Here is a 21,523-nt window from a genome sequence, read left to right on the forward strand (position 1 = left end):
GAGCTAGAAACAACGATGAGAGAGAAACATCAATCAGCTGCCTCCTGCACACCTCCCACTGGGGATGTGCCCGCAACCCAGGTACATGCCCTTGACCGGAATCGAACCTGGGACCCTTCAGTCTGCAGGCCAATGCTCTATCCACTGAGCCAAACCTGTTAGGGCAGATCTTCTTGTTCTTATGTAACAAGAGCTGAAGATAGCCTTGGCCTGGTAGCTGGGTTGAAACATCATCCCGATATGCCAAGGTTGTGGGTTTGATCCCCAGTCAGAGCACATAAAGCAGCAACCAATGAATGCATAAATAAGTGGAACAACAAATCGATGTTTCTTTCTTCCTCTCAAATCAATAATAATAATTTAAAAAGCAGTGGATATATGCAGTCTTTGGGGGTGGGGGTGGGGAGAGGGTATACCTGCTAGAAAGAGTTATTGGGCCAGAGAGTGGGTATGGCAGTTATTAAGTTACTGTATTGTCTCTTGGGTCCCAACTCACTTTGCTGTCCTCTGCTTCATGCTCGGTCATGGTTCGATTCCCGGTCAGGACACATGCCCGGGTTGCAGGCTCGATCCCCAGAGTGGGGCGTGCAGGAGGCAGCCGATCCATGACTCTCATCTTTGCTGTTTCTCTCTCTCTCTCTCCTTTCATCTCTGAAACCAATTAAGATATAATTTTAAAAAAAAGAAATGTGGAGAAGCTGAAAATTCGACTGACATGGGATTCTGTGACGCACACAATTCAACGTGGTGCTTGATTTTCAGCACTGTCTACCCTACAGCTACAAAAAGTAAGAGAATTTTTAAGGCTGACATGGAGCTCTCTGCTGCCTTGCAAGGGAACAGCCATTCTCCTCAAAACCCACCACAACTATCCCTGTAAATGGACCCACACTGAGGTCCATTCTCAATATGGTTTAGTGCTACAGGCACTTTTGTTTACAACAAAAGAATAGCAAGATTTTTTTTGCTAGTAAATACTGGCAGAAACCTGGAGGAATATGTGTGGGAGTGGCTTCTAAGGATGTTATACCAAGGAGAATGGCATGTAACAGTGGATTGGGCACAATTAAGCTGGGTCCATGCAGCTGGAAGGGACTTGAACAGCCTACTTGGTTTGTTGACTTCCATTTGAACTCACCTGTGGCCTAAATTCAAAGATATCAAAACGCTAGATCAACCCTTACTCTGGGAAAGGACCCACAGGTGTAATTCCTAGGGGAAAGTGCAGCGATCAGTGTCTTGAACTTGAGAGTTGCGGTCATGGTGATATCTCTCCTATCCCAATTTGTCTATTTACCGTGACCTTGGAGAATGACTGTGGGTTGATGTAAGCTTAATCTGACAGTGACTCCAACTGCAGCTGCTGTTCCAGATGTGATCTCTCTTTGCTGAAGCAGAACAGCTATTGCCCTATCCAGTCTTCTACTCTGTAGCGATTTGCAGAGTCCACCAGAAGCACTTTCTTTTTACCTGGAAGGGCCAACAGTATACCTTTACAGTCTTGCCTATGGGCCATGTCATCTCTCCTTCTCTTTGACATAATATAGTGCTTAGAAACTTTATCTTACCATTCCTCACAGCATCCACGGCTCCACTACACTGATGCCATCATCCTGATCGAATCTGATGAGCTAGAAGCAGAAAGTACTATAAATGCCTTAGTAAGACATATGCAAATCAGAAGGCAAGAGATATACCCCATGAAAATCTCAGGGAAGTTTCTAGAAACTCAATGCTCTAAAGCATGTAAAGATATCCTCTTCGAGGTAAACGACATGATGCTGCACCTTGCACAAACTACCTCTAAAAAAGAATGTTTGCCCTAGCCCCGTGTTCGGCAAACTGCGGCTCGCGAGCCACATGCCTTGAGTGTGGCTCTTCCTAAGCCTTAGGAGTACCCTAATTAAGTTAATAACAATGTACCTACCTATATAGTTTAAGTTTAAAAAATTTCGCTCTCAAAAGAAATTTCAATCGTTGTACTGTTGATATTTGGCTCTGTTGACTAATGAGTTTGCCGACCACTGCTAGCTGGTTTGGTTCAGTGGATAGAGCATTGGCCTGAAGACTTAAAGGTCCCAGGTTCGATTCCAGTCAAGGGCACATACCTTGGTTGCAGGCTTCTCCCCAGCCCGGGCCCTGGTCAGGGCGTGTGCAGAAGGCAACCAAATGATGTGTTTCTCTCACACTGATGTTTCTCTGTCTCTTCCCTCTCTTTTCCACTCTCTCTCTCTCTAAAATTTATATATATCCCCTCAGGTGAGGATTAACAAAACAAAACAAAACAAAAAGAATGCTTGGTGGACTCTTTTGGATTCTGAAACTTATACCACATGTGAGTGTGTTATGTTGACCTATTTACTGTATAACTTAAGGCTGCTCATTTTGTGTGGGGATCAGAGCAAGTGAGAACTGTCCAGGTGGCAGTGCAAGCTACTCTTCCAGTCTTTTGACCCAGCAGATCCAATAATACTAGCAGTGGTTCTCAACCTTCTGGCCCTTTAAATACAGTTCCTCATGTTGTGACCCAACCATAAAATTATTTTCGTTGCTACTTCACAACTGTCATGTTGCTACTGTTATGAATCGTCATGTAAATATCTGATATGCAGGATGGTCTCAGGCGACCCCTGTGAAAGGGTCGTTCGACCGCCCAACACGACCCACAGCGGTTGAGAACCGCTGTAGTAACTAAAGTGTCTGGGAAAATACTGATATGGTGTGGAGTCTCTGGCAAGAACAATAGGAGAAGCACTGTGCAGACCTCTAGGGTTTTGTAGAAAATCCATACCCGCTTCTGTCAATAACCATTCTCCTTTGGCTTGCTATCAGGTCCTGGTAGAGACTGAACTCTTAGGACTAATGGTGACCATGTGACCTCAGTTGTCCAACAGGGACTGGGTGTTTGTCTGACCCCGTGAAGCCATAGGTTGAGCACGTGCTGCAGTGCATCACAATGAATGGAAATGGGATTTGCGAGATGGAAGCTCAGGTGGTTTCAGAAAGCACACAAAGTTGCATGAGCGAGTGCCTCTGATTCCTTCGTCACCAAGTCCTGCAACACAGCCTCCTCTCCCTCAACCGTGTCCATGCGTCCTGGAATGTTTCGTGTGACCAGTTGACGGAGGAGAAAGTAACTGGAGCCCTGTCTACAGATGGTTCTGCACAATCTGCCTGAGTGTGTTTGGGGCTAAGACCACACTTCTGCCAAAGGGGAGATTAGGGCGTCATTGGCCTCTGAATAGCCTCTGACTCTTGCCATCCTCAAAATTCAGAAAACTGCCGAAACCGGTTTGGCTCAGTGGGTAGAGCGTCGGCCTGCAGACTGAAAGGTCCCGGGTTCGATTCCGGTCAAGGGCATGTACCTGGGTTGTGGGCACATCCCCAGTAGGAGATGTGCAGGAGGCAGCTGATTGATGTTTCTAACGCTCTATCTCTCTCCCTTCTTCTCTGTAAAAAATCAATAAAATATATTTAAAAATATATATATATTTTTTTATTGATTTCAGAGAGGGAGAGAGATTCAGAAACATCAATGATGAGAGAGAATCATTGATTGGCTGCCTCCTGCATGTCGCCTACTAGGGATGGAGCCCGCAACTCAGGCATATGCACTTGACCAGAATCTAACCTGGGACCCTTCAGTCCACAGGCTGACACTCTATCCACTGAGCAAAACCAGCTAGGTCAAGTTCAATGTTTTTAGGTTTCATATATAAGTGAGATCATTGCAACATTTGTCTTTCTCTGACTGACTTATTTTGCTTAGTAGCACAGTGCCCTCAAAGTCTATCCATATTGTCACAAGTGGTCAGATTTCCATCTTTTTATGGTGGTGTAACATTCCATTGTATACATGTACATTTATTTTATCCATTCATCCACTCACAGGCACTTAGGTATTTCCATGTCTTGGCCATCCTATATAATAAAGAGATAATATGCAAATTGACCCTCACTCCATCACACTGTCACAAGAGGGCTGTGCCCACAGCTGAGGCAGGGTTCCTGTAATGAGCCATAAGGAGCAATCAGCAGGGACTTGAGACTGTGTGGTGCCAGGCCGGGGTGGGGGACCTGAGGCTGTGACCCTTCCCAGCGTGGCTTGATGGGGGACCTGAGGCCGCACCCCCCACCTGGCAGGGCTTGACAAGGGACCTCAGACCATGCCCCATGCCCTGGGCTGGGGGACCTGAGGCCACACCTCCCACTCCAGTGCTGGGCTGGGGAACCTCAGGCCACACCCCCTGGCCTGGTGCCAGGCCAGGGGACCTGAGGGTGCACTGGGGGACCTGAGTCTGCACCCCCCATCCAGCAGGGCTTGATGGGGGACCTGAGGCTGCGCCCCCTGCCCTGTGCCAGGCCGGGGGACCTGAGGATGCGCCCCCTCCTGGCAGGGTTTGGTGGTGGGGGCTGGCTGGGTCTGGGTCTTGTGTGATTTCGAGGTGCATGTGGATGGGCGGGACTTGTCTCTGGGTCCCTCAGTGTGCCCCAGACTCTGACAGGAGGAAGATTTTCTTATACGTTTTACTAATTTTCTTTCATTTCTGACACTTCTATTATCGAGAAAGGGCAAATAGCAGTATTAAAATATTTCCTCTAATTAATTCCCTTTTAATGTGCATGAATTTTGTGCACCGGGCCACTAGTCCAGTGATGGCAAACCTATGAAACGCATGTCAGAGGTGGCACACGAACTCATTTTTTTGGTTGATTTTTCTTTGTTAAATGGCATTTAAATATATCCAATAAATATCAAAAATATACATCTTTGTTTTACTATGATTGCAAATATCAAAAAATTTCTATATGTGACACAGCACCAGAGTTAAGTTAGCGTTTTTCAAAATGCTGACACACCGAGCTCAAAAGGTTCGACATCACTGCACTAGTCTATATATATAAAAGGCTAATATGCAAAGTGTCCCCTCAGGAGTTCGACCAGGAGAACAGCAATTTGATCACTTACTATGATGTGGGCTGACCACCAGGGGGTGGTACAGAACATGGCAGGCGACCAGCGACAGCAGCAGGGCACTGAGGGAGTGAGGGAAGGAGGAGGCGGGGAACCCGATGGGCCCTGATTGCCGGCCATGCCTAGGGACCCTACCTGAGCACAAATTTTGTGCACCAGGCCTCTAGTTGTAAATAAATAATGCTGCAATGAACATGGGGGTGCAGATATCTTTTAAATATACTGTTTTCATTTCCTTTGGATACATTCTCAGAAGTGGGATTGCTGGATCATGATAGTTCTATTTCTAATTTTTTGAGTGTCCTCCATACTGTTTTCCACAGTGGCTGCACTAATTTACATTCCCACCAACAGTGAACAAGGGTTCCCTTCTCCATATCCTCACCAACATGTATCTCTTGTCTTTTTTATGATAATCATTTTAACAGATGGGAGGTGATACCTCCTTGTGGTTTTGACTTGCATTTCCCTGGTGATTAGTGATATTGAGCACCTTTGCATGCGCCTGTTGACCCTTCGTATATCTTCTTTGGGAAAATGTCTATTCAGGTCCTTTACACATTTTAATTGGATTATTTGGAGGGTTTTGTTTTGTTTTGTTTTGTTTGCTATTGAATTGTAGAAGTGCCTTGTATAACTTGGATATTAACCCCTTGTCTGATATCTGGTTTACAAATATATTCTTCCATTCAGCAAGTTGCATTTTCATTGTGTCAATGGTTTCCTTGGCTGTGCAGAAGCTATTTAAAGATGTAGTTTGCCCAGCTGATGTAGCTCAGTGGATTGAGTATCATCCCATGGACCAAGAGGTCTTGGGTTTGATTCCCAGTTAGATCACATGCCCAGGTTGTGGGTTTGATCCCCAGTAGGGGGCGTGCAGGAGGCAGCCAATCATGTGTCTCACTGATTTTTTTTTTAAATATATTTTATTGACTTTTTACAGAGAGGAAAGGAGAGAGACAGAGAGTTAGAAACATCGATGAGAGAGAAACATCGATCAGCTGCCTCCCGCACATCTCCTACTGGGGATGTGCCCGCAACCCAGGCACATGCCCTTGACCGGAATCGAACCCGGGACCCTTCAGTCTGCAAGCCGATGCTCTATCCACTGAGCCAAACCGGTTTCGGCTCATTGATGTTTTTATGTTGTTGTTTTTTATGTTTCTATCTCTCTCTCCTCCTTTCCGCTCTGAAATCAATAAAAATATATTTTTTAAAATAAAAATAAATAAGGTGATGTAGGTCATTATTGCCCATTCTGACAGGCCTGAGAGATGGCCAGGAGTATGGATCTATGTTGCTTCATAGGAAACTGCTAGTGATTTGGCTAAATGGTCACGCCTTGGGAAAGGACAGGGTTGGGGTTACAGAGGTTTGGGGAAGAGGGATGTGGATGGACATCCCAGAAGGCGGCCACTGCAGAGGAAACTCGGTATCCAGGTGGACAAAATGCTGTGCCCTGTGGATGCCAGTCAGCCTCTTTCCCAGCCACCCCAGTGCTTGCTTAATGGGGCCATGAACAAAGTAGCCATGGTGGCACAGGTGGGCTATGCATGGGCTCAGCAGCATAAACTTCCTCTCACCACTGCCAACCTGGCCCTGGCTGCCTCTAAGGACCGAATCCGCCAACAGCAGAGTATCCTGCTACTGCAGACGTGGCACCACTCCCCTGGGCGCAGCCAGCCTCCGGTGGAGACAGCATGGTGAAAGGTGTACCACTGAGGACCCACACCCACCAGGAGTGAAAGTTTGAGAGACTCCAGCAGGTATAGAAGCCCAACCAGCCAGGATGCCAGCTGAGAGCAAGAGAAATACGGAAAAGACTAGAGGCCCAGTGCACAAAATTCTTGCACGGGTAGGGTCCGTAGTGGCTGCTGGCTGCCGGCCGGGACCTTCCTTTGTTCCGCACCACCCCCTGGTGGTCCGCGCACATCATAGTGAGCAATCAAACTCCCGGTCTGTCAAACTCCTGAGGGGACACTTTGTGTATTAGGCTTTTATATATATAGATAGATAATAGAAGGAAATTATAAAAAGAAATTTTGGTCTCTTGACCAGGTATAGAAATGAGTGTTACAGAGCCATGTATAATTTCTTCCTTAAATATATTAGTTGAATATATATATATATATATATATATATATATATATATATATATATATATATTAGAGGCCTGGTGTACAAATTCATCCACGGGTGGGGTCTGGCCAGCCTGCCCCAATTAGGGCCGGCCGGCTGGGGTGACGGGCTGTGGGCAGTTGGCCTGCCAGCCCCTGTTCAAACTCCTGGTCGAGGGGACAATTTGCATATTAGCCTTTTATTATATAGGATATATATTACTATTTTCTTTTCTGCTTTTTCTCCTTTCCCCTTATTCCTTTACATAGCAATTGTATGTTTTTTTAAAATATATTTTTATTGATTTCAGAGAGGAAGGGAGAGGGAGAGAGAGATGGAAACATCAATGATGAGAGAGAATCATTGATTGGCTGCCTCTTACACGCCTCACACAAAGGATTAAGCCTATAACCCAGGCATGTGCCCTGATTGGGAATCGAACTGTGACCTCCTGCTTCATAGGTCGATGCTCAACCATTGAGCCATGCTGGCCAGGCTACAGCAATTGTTTTAACAAGAAACTTTACAATTTGGTCTTTGAGTCACAGAATATTCAAGTGGGATTATGACTTATTTAGAGGAGAAACTAACCTCCTTAATACTGTGGCTGTCATTTGGAGATTACAAAGGCTGTTGGGACTTTGTGTCTCTCCCCTTTGGGGAGCAGGTGGGAGCATATTTTTCTGAAGGATGCTGGAATTTTGTCAGAAACATCAAGGTGTCAGCATTGCTGATGGAAGTTCAAATACATGTAGAAGGGTTTGTATTGATGCTGCAAAGCCAAAGCAGTGGGGTGTGGGGGAGGGGATTGTGCCACATCTGGCTTTGTGATACTGGCACGTGGGGACTCCACAGCCACATTTCTTCTTTGTCTTCTGGCTCTCTGTTAGGTTCCCCCAGGAGCGATGCTAGGGAAAGTCTGCAAGGCTGGAGAAGGGAACAAGGGTCTTGCTCCTTGCTGTTTGCTTTCTGTTCCTATTGCTATCACCCAGCCTGGGCCCTCAGCCTGCCAATGTCAATCAACTGATTTCCATCTCCAGCTCAGAACCAGTCAGGGAACACCCCCTTCAGAAGATGAGTCAGGATCTATGTGGCCCCCCTTCTAAGCCTTAGTAGTTTTGGCCACAGCCTTTTAGCACCCACTCCTCAGAGTCTGATTTCCAGCTCTGCAGGGCCCCTCCTCTGAGCTTAGAAATTCATGCCCTGGCCTTTGTGGCTCAGTTGGTTGGATGTCCTCCAGTGCCTGGGTTCTGGGCTTGATCCCTGGTTGGGGGTGTGCAGGAGGCAGTCAGTCAATGTTTCACTCTCCCATTGATGTTTCTCTCTCTCCCCTTCCTCTCTCTCTAAAAATCAATAAAAATATATTATTATTATTTTTGTTGTTGTTAATCCTCACCCGAGGATATTTTTCCATTGATTTTTAGAGAGAGTAGAATGGGGCGGGGAGAGAAACATTGATGTGAGAGAGACACATCAATTGGTTGCCTCCTGCATACCCCCGACCAGGGTCGGGGATCAAGCCTACAACCAAGGTATGTGCCCTTGACCGGAAGTGAACTGGAGACCCTTTAGTCCATGGGCCGACTCTATCCACTGAACCAAACTGGCTAGGGCAATAAAAATATTTTGTGAAAAATAAATTCATTCGCCCTGGCTGGTTTCGCTCAGTGGATAGAGCGTCAGCCTGCGGACTGAAAGGTCCCAAGGTTCAATTCCTGTCAAGGGCACATACCTGGGTTGTGAGCTCAACCCCCAGTGTAGGGCATGCAGGAGGCAGCCAATCAATGATTCTCTCTCATCACTGATGTTTCTTTCTCTCTCCCTCTCCTTTCCTCCCTGAAATCAATAAAAAATATATTTAAAAAGATAAGAATAAATTCATTAACTCCACCTCTTCCTCTTCTCCTCCCAGCCCTGTAACTGGGAGCTGCTTCCTGCAGTTATTACCTCTGTGCTATCTCAGTTCCTCCACCGCCTTCCGTCCACTACCTGCTTAATCAATTCTCTCTATGCAATCCTCTCTGCTGACATATTTTGTGTAGTTTTTTTCCCCAGCAGGATTCTGACTTCTAGTGTCCTTAAATGGTTATTTGTCATTATATCTCAATAAAGCTGGAAAAATAAAAATAAGAAAAGTGGGCAAAGCATATGAATAGGGAGTTCATAGAAGAAAACCCAATATGCTAAGAGGCATAAAAAGATGTTCAAACCCATTGATTATCAGAGAAAAGCAAATTAAAACGACATATCACTTTACACATATTAGATCAGCAAAAACATACACACACGGCCACACACGCTTAGAAACACAGGTAATACCAAATGCTGATACCGATGTAGGGATATGGGGACATAGGACCCCTGTGTATGCTTCTGGGAATATAGGCACAGCCATTCTGGAGAACAGTGTGTCAGTATCTAGTTGTTTTTTTTAATTGACTTTATTATTGTGTCTCTCTTATTTATTTATTGTTTTAATCCTCACTCGATGACATTTTTTTTCATTGATTTTTAGAAAGAGTAGAAGAGAGAGGGAAAGACAGAGAGAAACATCGATGTGAGAGAAACACATCGATTGTTGCCTCCTGCACCAGCCTCAACCAGGGCCCTGGCCAGGGAGGAGCCTGCAACCAAGGTACTTGCCCTTGACCAGAATAGAACCGGGGACCCTTTGGTCTACAGGCCGATGCTTTACCCACTGAGCCAAACTGGCTAGGCTTCAGTATCTAGTTTAATTAAATATACACCTAGCCTAGTCCTTGTAATTCTGCTTTTAGGCATACATCACAGAGAAAATCTTATGCAAGGAGTAAGGTGGCATATGCGACAAAGCTTATTACAGCTTTATTTGCAGTGACTGGCAGTACAGGGAATCTGGACACTCATCACCGAGGAAGCAGATAAAACATTAGGCGCCGAAACCGGTTTGGCTCAGTGGATAGAGCGTCGGCCTGCGGACTGAAAGGTCCCAGGTTCGATTCCGGTCAAGGGCATGTACCTTGGTTGCGGGCACATCCCTAGTGGGAGGCGTGCAGGAGGCAGCTGATCAGTGTTTCTCTCTCATCGATGTTTCTAACTCTCTATCTCTCTCCCTTCGTCTCTGTAAAAAATTAATAAAATATATATTAAAAAAAAAAACATTAGGGAACACTGTGCAGTATTTGCCAGCAAGATTATATGTAGAGCCCTGGCCAGGTGCCTCAGTTGGTTGGAGTGCTGTCCTGTGCACCAAAAAGTTTCCAGTTTGATCCCTGGTCAGGATCCATAGGGGAGGCAACCGATTGATGTTTCTCTCTCACATTGATGCTTCTTTCTCTCTCTTCCTCTTTCTCTAAAATCAATAAAAGACATAGCTTCGGGTGAGAATTAAAAATATGTGTATATACCCAGCAATATAAAGAGGGCCTAGCCCTGGCAAGGTAGCTCCATTGGTTTCAGAACATCGTACCCATATGCCAAGGTTGTGGGTTTGATCCCCAGTGAGGGCACATACAAGAACCAACCAATGAATGCATGAATGAGTGGAACAACAGATCGGCATTTCTCTCTGTCTCATCAATCAAAAAAATAATAATAATAAAATAAAGAGAGCCTATAAGCATGATTCTGAATGACTTCTGTGGCCAGTAATGACAGAGTAAGTAATCTGAACCATAGTACTCATTAAGAACAACTAGATGAGCTCAACAAACTATGAAAAACATTTGCTTGAAAATGTCCAAGTGATAACAGGTAATGAAGAATTACAAGGCAAAGATATGGAAGAAAGAAGAAACAGAGCTTGGTTGGTGTCGCTCAGTGGTTGAGTGTCAACCTATGAACCAGGAATTCACTGGTTCAATTCCCGGTCAGGGCACATGCCCAGGTTGTGGGCTTGATTCCCAGTAAGGCACATGCAGAAGGCAGCCAATCCACAATGTTCCTTTCTCATCATTGTTGTTTCTATCTCTCTATCTCTCTCACTCCCTCTCTATCACTAAAAAAAAAAAAATCAATACAAAAAAATATGTACTAGAGGCCCCATGCATGAAATTCAGGCCCCGGGGTGGGGTGGGGGAGCCTCAGCCCGGCCTGCACCCTCTTGCAATCTGGGACCTTTGGGACATCCCTCTCACAATCCGGGACCACTGGCTCCTAACCGCTTGCCTCCCTGCCTGATTTCGCCCCTAAAACTCAAGCTTCTTCTTTTTTTAATTTTTAATATTTATATTTCTTCTTTATTTTTTATTTTAAAATTCAAGCTTCTTGAGAACATAAGGCATTTAACATTATTCCACATTCCTTACAGAGAGCTAAGTATGGTAAACACAGCAAATACTTAATACTTATAGGCCTCTATACAAACACTTTCCAACCAGGAATGTTTAATAGGCAGTCTCCAAAAACTTGAACTGGAAAACGTAAAAGTAGAGTGCTCAGATTTCAGGCATCAGGTGCTATTCGCAGGATGTCTATCCCAATTAAACTCCAATTCTTAGCTCTCAACAGTCTGGACAAACTGCCCTTCACTGACTCCAAAGTTTCTTATTTGTCACTATCCCATTTTCCTCTGCTTCAAACCAAGGTAACAAACGAAACCTTTAATTCTGACCTTCCTTGCAAACCTCAATCAAAATAATTTCCTGCCAAAAATCACGTCCAAATACTGTGAGACTGAGGCCTATAGGGCTGATTATGTACATGCGCAATAACAGCCTCACATTCTAGCCGTAGGCTCCCAGGCGTCCTCCTCAATCCCACAATCCTCTGGTGGCCCAGGCATCCTCCACCATCCCACAATCCTCTAGGCGCCCAGGCGTCCGCCTCAATCCCACAATCCTCTGGTGGCCCAGGCGTCCTCTACCATCCCACAATCCTCTAGGCGCCCAGGCGTCCTCCTCAATCCCACAATCCTCTGGTGGCCCAGGCGTCCTCCACCATCCCACAATCCTCTAGGCGCCCAGGCGTCCTCCTCAATCCCACAATCCTCTGGTCACACACTTCCGGTTTCTCTAGCTCCTCCTTAAGTGGTGTTTCATTCAGTCGCGTTGCAATGGCCAGGGCCTCTAGTTGGAGAGGATTTTTCTGTTTTGGCGTTGATAGCTGTTTACTATTTGGAATCAGTGAAGTTTCGGGAGTCCTGCCGCTGCCATGAACTTGTCGATCCCAAGCACACTCGTGAAACAACCGCCCATTCAGTCCACAGCTGGCGCCTTCCCGGTTTGCAATGAGAAAGGTACTGTGCTGAGCCGTTTTCCAATTGGATCTTCCTCTTCCTTCCCCAGCACACTCCAAACCTCCTCCGGGCGACCACCTCAACCCCACAGACCCTTAAGACCTTCCCCCCTATTTCTTCAACTTTCCCCCATCAAACTCGCACCCTATTGCATTGCCTAGGGGCACCCCTAACTCCCTGGGGGACAGGGCCAGCCTGGGCGAGGGGCATGGTGTTCTGGTCTCTGGTTGTTACTGGGTTCTGGTCACTGGCTTTTTATATATAGAGAGATACTAGTGGCCCGGTGCACAGATTTGTGCACACTGAAAGGAAATTAATTAGAAAAAATATTTCAATATTGCTATTCGCCCTTTCTCTATAATAGAAGTGTCAACCAAATTCATGATCGACCATGACAGATCGAAACACATGCATGCAATTGGTGCCAGCAAGAGCTTTATATGTATCGCACATGTGTGAGTCAACTTAGCCTTTTATACACTAGTATATAGAACAAACTTGATTAATTAGACCTGCTTTCTGATTTAGCTAAACTTTTTCCAGTCCAGTGAAGCACCCCAACTTCTCTTTTAGGTAATTGTCAGCAACACAGCAGTAAATATCAACATGAAGCAGATTATTATTGTAGATCATGCAGGGAGAACAAAGGGTAAAATATTCTACTGCAGCAGTGTTTGAGTATATTCTGCACAGTGAGAAAACCTGAAGTCATTTTCAAGGTCCACCATTTCTTACTTCTTTTCAGTTGGGTCAAGTTTCTAAGCTTTCTTAGTCTCTGTTTTCTGGCTAATGAAAAGAAAATAGGATTCCACTGAGTCTCCTATTTACCTACTCCAGGACTTCTGTGAGGATCAAATGAGATGAGGCACGGGAAAACGCTTCACAGACATTTGGTTAAAGTGTAAAATGTTTGCACCTGGCTATAAAGCAAGCCGTGTTCCTGGGCTGAAGAAACTCCAAGGAGGCTAGTCGCTAGGGAGAGGAAGCTGGGCGTTGCTACGTGACATCATTACCTGGTGCCCATAGCCACTTTTTCTGAGCTGGGCTGGGCTGTGGGCCGCATTTTGCGCCATGGGGTCTTGGTACTGTTGGCTAAGATTTGGTGGGCTGTCGCTCCAGGATGGTGGCGGGGCCTGTGTCCCACTTGGGGGAAGCTGAGTGTTGCTTTGAGGGCACCAGGCCCAAGGTGCTGTTTCTCTGTAAATGGCCAGTGCACATCACGGCAGCTCCTGTGTTAAGGATCTGCCCCCTGGTGGTCAGTGTGCATCATAGTAATGGGCCGGATGGTCAGACACTTAGCATATTAGCCTTTTATATATATAAATTGTTGTAGCTATTCTAATTCCTTTGTCTTTCAATATAAACTTTAGAATAATATTGTCTATATCTACAAGAAATCTTGCTGGGATTTTTGTAGGAATTGCATTACATCTGCATGTCAATTTTGGGAGAATTTATATCTTTGCTATGTTGAGTCTTCCAATCCATGAACAGGTATGTCTCTCCTTTCATTTGCTCTCTCATGAGCTTCTATCCATGTTTTGTTAGATTTCCACCTAAGTGTTTCATTTCTTTGAGCTCTTATAAATGATATTGCATTATAATATACTAGAGGCCTGTTGCACAAAAAGATTCATGCAATAGGCCTTCCCTTCCCCTGGCTGCCGGCCCATGTATGCAAATTAACTGCCATCTTTGTTGGTGGTTAATTTGCATATCTTGCTGATTAGCCAATGGGAGGTGTAGCGAAGGTATGTTCAATTACCATGTTTGTCTATTATTAGATAGGATATTTCTATTGATTTCAGAGATGAAGGGAGGAAAGAGAAATAGAAACATCAATGATGAGAGAGAATCATTGATTGGCTGCCTCCTGCATGCCAATCAATGGGGATCGAGCCTGCAACCCAGGCATGTGCTCTGATTGGGAATCAAACTCTGACCTCCTAGTTCATAGACAATGAACAATCAATTGTGGGGTGGGACCTTGCCCCCAGGGTGACCTTCCCTCCCCTAGCAGATCGCTGGTCATGAGGTTTGGAGCCCCTGGCCTTTCCTCCCTAGAGATGACATTGAGGCCTCAGTTGAATTTCAGCTCCAGGGCCAGAAAAGCACCCAAACCAGCCACAGGCTGACCTCAGAATCAGCTGCATGGAATGATGGGTCCCTGCCCTGGTGGGGACCACAACCCTGCAAGGACACACCTGGAAAGCTGCTGAATATTCTATGGAGGTCTTCCCCTGGGACCTCTCCTAAACTCTCCGCCCTTAAACCCTTAGGATGGAGGACCCAGTGCGCTCTCCCTCCTGGGATGCCCGTGCTTACCCACCCTCCCACCAGGCATGTAGGCACGCTACCATTAGCTTCCCACTCCCAAGCTCCAAGGGCCCTTCCTTTACCTCTATAACTTGTTTCCTAAGCCCATTTCTTTTAACAAGGTCTTCTTCTCCCTCTGTGATTTACCCAATAAACGTTCTCTGCCGGGGTCCAACCCCAGCAGGTCCAGGGGTCCCCAAAGGTGTGGACGGAGTCGGCGAAGAAGGAAGGACATGGAGGCAGCGTTCAGGTGATCATCATAGCCAGGTTCTGTAGCTAGGTTCTCCAGACTGGTTCTGTAGCCAGGCTCTCCAGTCAGGTTCAGTGTCCAGGTTCCAGTCAGGTTCTCCTGCCAATCTCTGTAGTCAGGTTCAGTCCAGGATCCCTTGCCATGTTCTCCCGCTAGGCTCTGTCTCTAGGCTCCGAGGCCAGTCCCTCTCCAGGATCCTCCGGCATGCTCTCTCCAGCGAAGTTCTTCTGTCTCTAGGCTCCGTGTAGGTTCTGTCTTCTTGATTCTGTTCTAAGTTCTGAGTGTTTCTGTCTTGTTACAACTGTATTTATACCAGTTGATTCAATCCTATCAATCTCTATTACAAAGGTTAGGGCGTTTCTGATCTCCATTCCAGGGAGAAAAGATTATGTAGTTTAAGCATGATTGTTCATAGTTAAAGGGATTAATTACCCGCCTGGCACTTAGTTGAGGGGTTTTATTCCCTCCCTAACTTCAGGGGAAAATCCCTACCTGGGGATTCAACCTTTCTCGGAGAGGTGACCTTGGTTAAAACACAGCACCAAGAAGGTGAGCAAACATATTAAGAACCGTATGCCATATATGCCAGGTCCTTTGAAACAGCAAGAATGGACCGGCTCCCGGCAGTTCTCTTACAGTTGGGTCTTTTTTTTTTTTTTAAATATATTTTATTGATTTTCCACAGAGAGGACGGGAGAGGGATAGAGAGTTAGAAACATTGATGAGAGAGAAACACTGATCAGCTGCCTCCTGCACACCTCCCACTGGGGATGTGCCCGCAACCAAGGTATATGCCCTTGACCGGAATCGAACCTGGGACCTTTCAGTCTGCAGGCTGACGCTCTATCCACTGAGCCAAATCAGTCAGGGCTACAGTTGGGTCTTGCTCTGAATTCCTCCCTAGCCAAAACCCAAGAACCGAAGTTGCTGAACCCAGGTTTGGTTTGACTCCACTGGTCAGACACCTGGCGCTGTTCCCTGCTGCCTACAACACTGGTTAGTATTGTTGTGTAAAAATCATCTGAGTAAGAGAGGAATTAATTTTATTTTTATTTATTATTATTATTTTTTAATCCTCACCTGAGCATATTTTCCCATTGATTTGTAGGGAGAGTGGAAGAGAGAGGGAAAGACAGAGAGAAACATGGATGTGAGAGAAACACATCGATTGGTTGTCTTTGACATGTCCTCCTCCCCCCCCCCCCCCAACACACACACATCAGGGCCTGGGCCAGGGAGGAGCCTGCAAACAAGGTACATGCCCTTGACTGGAATCGAACCCAGGACCCTTCGGTCCGCAGGCCGACGCTCTATCCACTGAGCAAAACCGGCTAGGGTGAGAGGAATTTTAAAGGCACTAGATTCTTACTAGACACCCATTAAGTAAATGAAATTATTCAAAACATAACAAAGAGGTGTGCCATTTACCCACAGAGTTCTCTGTAGGCCACTGCCAAGGAAAGTACAGGACATTCTCCCTGACCAACTTTACTGGGAACCCGGTGGCAGCAGGATTTCACAGAACTAATAATAATGCTTGTAAAAGCGAAGAGATTTTGTCTAGCAATGGTGTGTGTTGCACCACGATGGCCTGAAGTCTTGCTCTCTTTAAACTCCACTGCTCATGCCCTGGCTGGTTATGCTCAGTGGATAGAGCATCCACCTGCGGACTGAAAGGTCCCAGGTTCAATTTCAGTCAAAGGCACATGTCAGGTTGCGGGCTTGATCCCCAACAGGGGCCTTGCAGGAGGCAGCAGATCCATGATTCTCTCTCATCATTGATATTTCTATCTCTCCCTCTCCCTTCCTCTCTGAAATCAATAAAAATCTATTTAAAAATAAATAAATAAAAGCCACTGCTCATGCAATGGTAGATTCTCATAATAAACACGACTTCTGGCATCCCAGAGCATTTGAATCAGAAAGAAAAAATATTTGTATTCCTACTTTCTTCTGGGATTTAACCACTCGAACTCTAAAATACTCATTGGCCAAAGTTCTGCAACCTACTGTGTTAAGATGGCCTTCAGCTTGGCCACACACCTTGTGAAAAATTAGAGTGAGCCCGGCTGATGTGGCTTCATGGTTGAGCATCGACCTATGAACATAGGAGGTCATGGGGTCGAGAGTCCAGGTCAGGGCACATACCCAGGTTGTGGCCTCCAATCTCAGTAGGGGATGTGCAGGAGGCAGCCAGTCATTGATTCTCATTGATGTTTCTGTTTCTCTCTCCCTCGCCCATCCTCTCTGAAATCAATAAAAATATATTTTTTAAAAATAAAGTTAGGCCGTAACCGGTTTGGCTCAATGGATGGAGCGTCGGCCTGCGGACTGAAAGGTCCCGGGTTCGATTCCGGTCAAGGGCATGTACCTTGGTTGCGGGCACATCTCCAGTGGGGGGTGTGCAGGAGGCAGCTGATCGATGTTTCTCTCTCATCCATGTTTCTAACTCTCTGTCCCTCTCCCTTCCTCTCTGTAAAAAATCAAAATATATTTAAAAATAAATAAATAAATAAAATTAGAAGGACCCGGAAGGATCACTCCAAAGAAATTTGCTATCCCAATTGATCGAGACATTTCGGCTACGTCATTATAGGCCTTCCCAGAGGGAAGGAGGCCTGTCACTACCCTGGGAGGGACCCTTCTAAGTGTTGCTGATCATTCCTAGGGCCACCAGAGTGAAACACCCAGCTGGGTCCATGCTGCCCATGTAAAGCTAGCCTCCAGCAGGACTGGACTGTGGTTCCCACGGAGGACTTTTCTAGAATGTTAGGTGTGAGCAAATAATCAAATTGATATCCCCTCCCCTGGGAAACAGACCTTTCTATCCTTTCTCAACCGACATTCCCTTTCGCTTAGACCACAGAGAATTCCCCTAAGAAAAGGCCTTTCAAGTCTTTGACTCAGGGACTCTTTCCCCCTCCCCACGTGGGAGTCTGTACTTGTTCTTTGCTATAAAAATGAATGAATGGCCGAAACCGGTGTTTGGCTCAGTAGATAGAGCGTCGGCCTGCGGACTGAAAGGTCCCAGGTTCGATTCCGGTCAGGGGCATGTACCTGGGTTGTGGGCACATCTTCAGTGGGAGATGTGCAGGAGGCAGCTGATCGATGTTTCTCTCTCATCGATGTTTCTGACTCTCTATCTCTCTCCCTTCCTCTCTGTAAAAAAGCAATAAAATATATTTAAAAAAAAATAAAAATAAAAATAAAAATAAAAATGAATGAATGAATGAACCTGTGGGTCGCGACCATCGGAAAACACATATAGCATATCAGATATTTACATGACAATTCATAACAGTAGCAAAATTACAGTTATGAAGTAGCAAGGAAAATCATTTTATGGTTGGGGGTCACCACAACATGAGGAACTGTATTAAAGGGTCACGGCATTAGGAAGGTTGAGAACCACTGGAATAGATAGATAAATAAATAAATAATAAAATCTTTGACTCCCTGTTCCTGGGTGCTGGCATCATTTGGGGGCTCAGCCCATCTGGTTTCCAGATGATTTAATAAATTTATAATTCTTTACCACTTTCGACCATATACTGGTACGTTCCTTCTTCGGTGACCCTAACATAGAGTACCTGATCTTGGCACTCATCTTAGGCCTGTTCTCATAGTGGGGCAGACTGCCCTATTCACAGTAGCCGGGTATTTGAGTCACTTTAAGAATTGCATATACATATTTCTTAGTGATATAAAAGTATTCTTCGCATTGTGGCTCAGTGGTTGAGTGTCCACCTATGAACCAGGAGATCACAGTTCGAGTCCCGGTCAGGGCACATGCCTGGGTTGCAGGCTCGATCCCCTGTATGGGGCGTGCAGGAGGCAGCCGATCAATGATGCTCTATCATCATTGATGTTTCTATCTCTCTCTCCCTTTCCCTTCCTCTCTGAAATCAATTTTTTAAAAAAAGAATTGCATTTACTAACAAATATGTACTTGGTTGAAAATAGAAATTGGACTGCTTGAGATAGTTTAATGCTGAGAAAAATTCACTCCACCAAGCTCTCAGGGGCCCTCTGAGTCCAGCATCCATCAGCTGTAAGAGCTGTAAGATATTATTACTAGTTTAAAGTTACAGGACTGTTCACATTTAAGGAAACAATTAGGTATTGCAGCCATGACTTCCGGAAGAGATTAAAGGAGGGGGTAGATAAGAAAAGCATCTCATGAACAGACAAGCAGAAATCTGACATTTACAGATTGATACTGCGGACAACAGGTCTAATGTCCCTTGATTAACTTTAGGACACAGGTTTCCCTCATCCCAATATAGATGGATAAACAAAGATTGGCTGTTGTTCAGAGAAATGCAATTGACTTAACGTTATAATGATATGACTATGGATTTGGAGTGATGCAAGAAAAGGAATGGCCCATAGGACGGGTTTGTCCCGAGACTAAAGACAAATATGACCATGGAAGTTCTATCAGCGCCTCCTGATAAGACTAGATGATGGCTACTGGTTTTGTTTTTAAAAAATTCAACGGAGTAAACATGAAGATCTAATGGCTTCCTTAAGCAATTCTGGAATCAGGCAGCATCCTACTCAGCGACTATTAGGGCACTCTGGGGGGTACAAAATGGAAGGATGTTGTAGGAAGGAGGTTGGGGCTAGGGGGCTATTAACAAAAGAAAAGGGATTATTTGGGGGCCCGGATATGTTCTTTTTTGGGGGGAAAGGAAAGGCAAGGGTTTTTATCATGCAGATGGCCTCTTCTTTCCCCCTTCTTCTTCTTCTTCTTCTTCTTTTTTTTTTTTAAATAAAATTTTCCTTTTATTTTGTTTTGGATTTATGACTGTAGCTGATAGGAAGTTTGGTGCACATACCTTTCTGACTATCCTTTTTCATCGGTTGTGTATTTTATCATTACGGAGTACCTCCCTTTATTCTGTGTGGTGTGTGTTGTTTTTTTTTTTTTAATTCTAAATTCCACAGTACTTGATACTAATATCAGATATGAATATGACCTCTCTTGTGTCCTTAGGTTTGCATGTGTTGAGTTTACCCATTGCTTTTATTTTCCCTCTTTCTTTTTAAGTGAGCTTCTTCTAAAGAGCATATATTTGAGTTTTTCCTTTTAAGCTAATATGATGACCAGTAAATTTTAATAGATGGTTTCCTGGGATTCCATTTAAAATGAGAAACTACTGCATCTTACTTTGTTGCTATATGGATGTATAGATAATAAATGTGTTACTCTATATTTATTACTTACTTCAGGTTGTTTTAGCTTTCTTTTACTTTTCTTATTTACTCATTTGTTTTAATTTAAAGAAAATTTCCATCCCCCATCCCCTCCCCTTTGGCAACCGTCAACTTATTCTCTATGCCTTTGGGTCTGTTTTGTTTTGTTCATTCATTTATTTTTTTAGCTTCCACATATAAATGAGGTCAGATGGTATTTGTCATCTCTGACTTATGTCACTTAGCATATTGCCCTCTAGGTCCTCTTCTATGGGGAATGGAGAGCCCACGTGAAAAGACTACCCAACTGGTGCTTGACCAGTAAATTCCAGACTGCTTGATTAAGATTATTTTTCTGGAGAGGCTGAAACTGCAATTAGATCAAGTATCAAAACTAGGTTTGGCATCATGGGCTTTTAGCACGAGGGACACCAGTTGGGGCTCATGGTTTTCTCTTTAAGTGTCTTTGTATTTCACATCAGAGACACATTATTTGAGTAAATGGAACAATTACTGCAGGGCCTAAATGATCATGTAAAGATGATGCTACTTACATATTTGATGAAAACTCAGAAACTGTGTATTGGGCCTTCTAAGAAAAACTCTTGAAAATTTTAATTACACCACTTCAGAGTTAAGCTACTCTTTAGATTTGGATTGGATGGAACTTAAAAATAACAGTTAAGCGCTTGAAAGCTTGAGGAATGTCACAACAGATAGTAAATTTCATGTCTGACGAAGAAAAATGTTCACAAGTTGCTTACCAAGAATCTGATTTAAGCCTCAACATAGGCATCATATATTTAAAGATTATTATTCTCCCAAGGCAAATATACTGAATTTGAAGATTCATCTTATTGTAATTCTGCTAGTTGTTTTGCTTTGTAGTTTACTTGCTGGCGATTTAAGCGTCTGCAACTTGCCCAGAAAAAAGGTGACAACAACAAGGGAGAGAATTCATATTGTAAAGGGACTGTTTCATAGGGATACAGGGCAGTGATCGTAAAAGCAAATATACATTAAAAATGAGAGCCTTAATTCTCCCTGTAGAAAATAAGGCGGAGGGGGGGTGCGGGGGAGAAAAGAAAAGAAGGCTGGAGGCCACACCCCCCCAATCTTTTCATTCAGAATTTCTTTCCTTGTCTTTTCAAATGTATGTAAATCTTTTAAACGGTAAATAAGCGGTAAATAAGCTTTGGGCCATTCTCAGGACTCAGGAATGTTCCTTCCCCTCAAGGCCTGGGACCATCTTTTGAAATGTAATCAAGGAAGGTACCTCTGGGACGCCCAGTTTCCTGGGAGGAGATGGGTTTGAGTCCAGCTGACGCCAGGCTCCAAATGGCAAAACATCCCTATTGGAATGACAAGTACCCGGCCCCGCCCCTCTGTGGAGGGTGAGAATTTCTTCTGTCTGCACCCCTGCAGGGGGTGGCCTGCCATGCGCACCAGG

The sequence above is a fragment of the Myotis daubentonii genome, chromosome X, assembly GCF_963259705.1.
Source record: "Myotis daubentonii chromosome X, mMyoDau2.1, whole genome shotgun sequence".
In the NCBI taxonomy this organism is placed as follows: domain Eukaryota; kingdom Metazoa; phylum Chordata; class Mammalia; order Chiroptera; family Vespertilionidae; genus Myotis; species Myotis daubentonii.